The sequence below is a fragment of the Phallusia mammillata genome, chromosome 6 (genome assembly GCF_965637545.1).
Source record: "Phallusia mammillata chromosome 6, kaPhaMamm4.hap1.1, whole genome shotgun sequence".
NCBI classification, from domain to species: domain Eukaryota; kingdom Metazoa; phylum Chordata; class Ascidiacea; order Phlebobranchia; family Ascidiidae; genus Phallusia; species Phallusia mammillata.
In genome coordinates, this window is record NC_137257.1 from 23,060,294 (window position 1) to 23,064,982 (window position 4,689).

The following is a 4,689-nucleotide window of genomic DNA, read 5'->3' on the forward strand; positions in this document are numbered from 1 at the left end:
GCTTATTGTTTGGCCAAAAAAACTTTCTCTCAAGCATTTCAGGTACACATGTGGTGTACCGTGTATTACAGAACAAATAAGCGCAAATATCATACGAGTTACTGTGATTGCGTGAACGTTGTATTTCGTCATCGTCACCTTATCAGTGCTCGACCTCGATTGTCATTTGTCGCCACTTCACACCTTTTACCATCTGTACAGTTACGTCATCGCCACCTTTCTCACTATATATATTCACGTGTATTGTAACGATACCAGACGAGAATAAGAGACAAGCTTTCTCTCACATGAGAGACAACCTCTCTCTCTCTCTCTCTTTTTCTCTCTCTCGCTCTAACAATATCGACGATGCTACTAGCTAACACAATAAACCAACTTTAACGTTCAACGCCGTCCAATATATCGGACTAAGCTCAGACAAGCAGTAGCTCAGATAGTCAAGAAATTAAGGGCGTAAAACATCTACAGCGAAAGATACTTCTGTAGTGAAAGTACGACGTCATCAGGACCCAAAATCCCCTACACACACTTTGAGAAAGTTGCTGTAACTCTGATGGAGGATAAGTGAGACCTCCAGGCCTTTACTCCATTAAAGAAATCAGCATGGTGGACAACTTGCTAACAATTTTGCTTACTTTTGTAAAAAAAATTTTTTGTATTGAACATCACCTTCCAAATACTTTAAACTACGTGTTACTTATCACAACATTTAACTGTTTTTTCTGTACCAGTTTATTACTTGTTTATGATGTCTACCAATTGTTTTTGTACCTTGAATTTTTTTCAAAAAACTTTTTGCTTCACAGCACTCTTTTGCATAGTTTTCATCTAATCTGTTCTTTTATGAAAAATCCACCTCTTGTTGACAGTTTAAAATGAGTAACTTTGGAAAAAATATGGTCTTCGTTTAAGCTTGACTTTTCGTCTGTCCGGATCGAGTTCCTAGTCAGGGCCAAAGTCGTTAAACATCAGTTCATTAAAAATACAGTCAGTTTGGAAAAGTTCCATTTTTCCAGACTTTTAATTTAATTAGTAACAAGCTTTATGCATGTTAGGTAAAACCACGCTAAAATTACTTCAACGCGTTTAAAGAATGACTAAAAGGCAAAAAAAAACTCTATTTTAGTATATTCTCCCCAACAGCACAATTCCAACCAAACATAATTACACATGGTAGATGCATAAAACCGACCACACAAGCCCAGCTTTGCGTTTGCTTGCTCTTAAAGCACCCAACTCAATGCAAGCATCCGACAAGCGTGCAGAGTTAACCAAGCGTGACGGTAACAATAGCTGGACTACCATGTCGCGCACACAGACATTTTGCTCGCGCGGCGCGACCGCCTTTTTGCACCCCTGAGCTAGCTGCTAGAAACTTTCTCCGTTGGTACATTAATTTCATAATATACATGTTTTTGCCTTAAATTCCTGACTTTTAAGTACATTTTCACATTTCTCCCTGAACAGATTTAAACACTAAATTCCCTGACATCCTGACGTATGACAACCCTACGTTAGATACACTTTTTAATTCAATGATAACTGCAAAAACTGAAGCCCACTCGCAGTAATCTCAAAAAGTCTCGACTAACCTTTAAACAAATATATTAAAAGATGGCAAAATAATTATTTAACTGTACTCACTGTCGAAATGAAGATTAAGCACTATTACCACACGGGTTTGGTTTTGGAGCACATAGACCCGGAACAGACAACACAACTGCAGGTCGGTTTATACGCTACCTGATTGGTGGAGCTGCGCGAGCCGAAGCACCCTGTCGCCTTTATCGCCGGCATGTAGCTTTTCCAAGTGCTCCCGAGTCTAAAGTAGCCTGACTGCCATCATCATGTTTATTTTGAAAAAACGTCTCAGTGCGACTACGTTCATGAGACATATCTTTTTCTGACAAACAGTCACTATCACTTGATGATGGTTCAAACATAGCATTAACAGCTTTGTTTATTCTCCTGCATCGCCTCCAATACGCCATATTGACTGTCTTCCTTTCCCACACTCCGTGAGACTTGCGGGAGATATTACATCAACGATTTTGTGCGGAAAGAAGTTGGTGCGTCAAACAAAGTTTGAAAATCAACACAAAGGAAGTCATCACCGGAGATAACAGAAACCAGACGCATCAGAAGAATTTCCTCATTACGACTGCGTTAATACCCAAGGGAGTAACAACGGTAAGAAGCGCTATTAAATTCTCAAAAAAGATTGCCACTTTAGGTCACCAGCGTTTTCACAAGCTATATAATTCAAAAGACTCAGTTTAAAAGTCATAATCAAAACATAACCTAATGTTAGATTTCTGCGTCTCCAGACGTCGATAACATGTTCTTACATGACCGACAAAAATATACCAAAATTGGACTGTTTCACGACTAACAGAAAATGTACAAATCTTGACGTCGAGAACCAGTTGATTTCTACGTCTTTGGACGTCGATAATTAGTTCCGAAATGACCTTAAAAATATACCAAAACTGTAATGTTTCACGAAAAGCAATGCTCTCCACACCCGTTTGTTTTCAAATTTTTGCAAGGATCATGATTCGGATTATACAAGCTTACCAATGCATGCAGAAATCCGATGGCTATCAAGAGGCTACAGTATACAAAGGCTATTACACTTGAAAGATGAACTTGTCATGTTCTTAACTAAACAGAAGTCTGCTCTTGCTGATTTTTTTCGCGATGATTTTTGGGTTGTTAAGTTATGCTACTTGGCTGACATTTTTGGGAAATTGAATGATCTCAACATGTCTCTTCAGGGGAAATGTAACATCTTTACGTTTCAAGACAAAATTGAAGCATTTATTAAAAAGCTAACAATATGGAAAAATAGATTAGAAAGTGGTAATTCGGAAATGTTTACTGCAACAGATGAATTTTTAACTAATAAAACCGTATCCAGGCAATAGTCAATCATTTGAATTGTCTTCTTACACAATTTAAAAAGTACTTTCCTGCGGACTTTGATTGAGAAAAAGAAAGTTGGATGCGCAAACCATATGACATTGAACTCCCAGGTGTCAAACACTTGCCATTACAACAAGCCCAGGAAGAATTTGCAGAGTTATCAAGTGACAGAACATTAGAAGTGCCTCATAAATTTTACAAACCATTTGTTTTTGTAATTGGTTATTCGTTTTACTGAATACATTCGTTGTTCACAAAAAAGCCACTTCAGATTTGCAATGGGACGTTTATTTTTATTGGTCGTTTATTGTACATCATTTACATATTTCAAAAATGGGGTCGCAGAGCAAGAAAGCTTGAGAAGCCCTGTTCTAGGCAGTATGAATTTCTTCATCCCGAAAGTCGTGAGTATATAAAGGTTTGCCAAGTTGTTCAACCGATGGTCGTGGAAAAAAGGGGAGTCAAAACAGTGTTACAGAAGAAAGGGAAGCTCCTGTTATCGAACATGTAGACCGGCAGCCCAGCGACATTTAGGTGTACGAATTAGATACCAATATCTGACTATACAAGTATGTAGAGGGTCACCAGAGGTCAATGAAAATGGGAGTCTGCCGGGTACCACCCACTGGGTATTCCCCCAGGGGACCCCGAAAGGTACTAAAAAATAGGTACAAAACAAACGGGAGAGATACCACTTGATTCCACCACCACTGGATGCCCATTGAGATCCTCATACAAATTCCACAAACGACAGACATTTTGCCCGCCAGACCCCCCTCAAAGGGCCCAAAAAGGGGGGTAGCATAAACGAGTGAGATACCACTCGCAACTAAGGCCAAACGTACAAGTTGAGTTTATACAATGATAATTGGGATACGACAGACTACTGTTCCATCGCATCGCTAGTATCAGACTCCCTAAAGTTCGACTGTGTCATTGACGTGACAATACTGTTATGACGTCAAATCCATTGTGATGCAATTACCTTGTGCTGTGCGTGACCGCATGATGTGCATTATAGTCAGGGTTGCCATACCGTCCCTTTTCTAAGATTTGTCCTTATTCTGAAGTGCTGTCTTAGAAAAGTTCATTATGCTTATTTCTAAGAAATGTCCTTATTTTGTCTTATTTTTAACAATTCGTACAGTCAAGTCCCTGCTACAAGTAGAAGTGAACCTAGACCCGGCCTGTTGTGAGATGCACGAAGTATTTTCTACGAACAACAAGTTGCTGGAACAGATTGTTTCTGGCCAAAATACTGCAAATATTATGTCATGGCTCGTATAAATGCAAAGATTTATTTAACATTGTATAAACTTCTTCAGTATACTTACTTTTTCTTAGAAATGTTGTGCAGTACCTATATAGTTTCCTAAATGGTGAAGTTTATAATATTGTTGTTCCGTTTTTATGTTGAATTAAAACAGTTAGTGTTGACTACCATGGTGAATTTTAGAATCTGTTTGCACCAGAAAAGCTATGAAGGACCTTGCAACTGTAGAAATAGCATAATACAACAAAATATGGACTAAAATCATTAGATGTGTTTTTCAAACATTTTGATTAGACCCTGCATAAAAAACATAAATTGGCGACTGTTAAATTTAGGTAAACATTTTGTTTAATTTAGAGTAGGGTTGGGTATTATCTGGTCAAATCAAAACTATACACGCTATAAAAAATACATTTACAAAATGGCACTTTTGGTTAGTAGTTAAACAAGTAATGGATATAAAAGTCATCTAATGTAAATTGTTTGTAAAA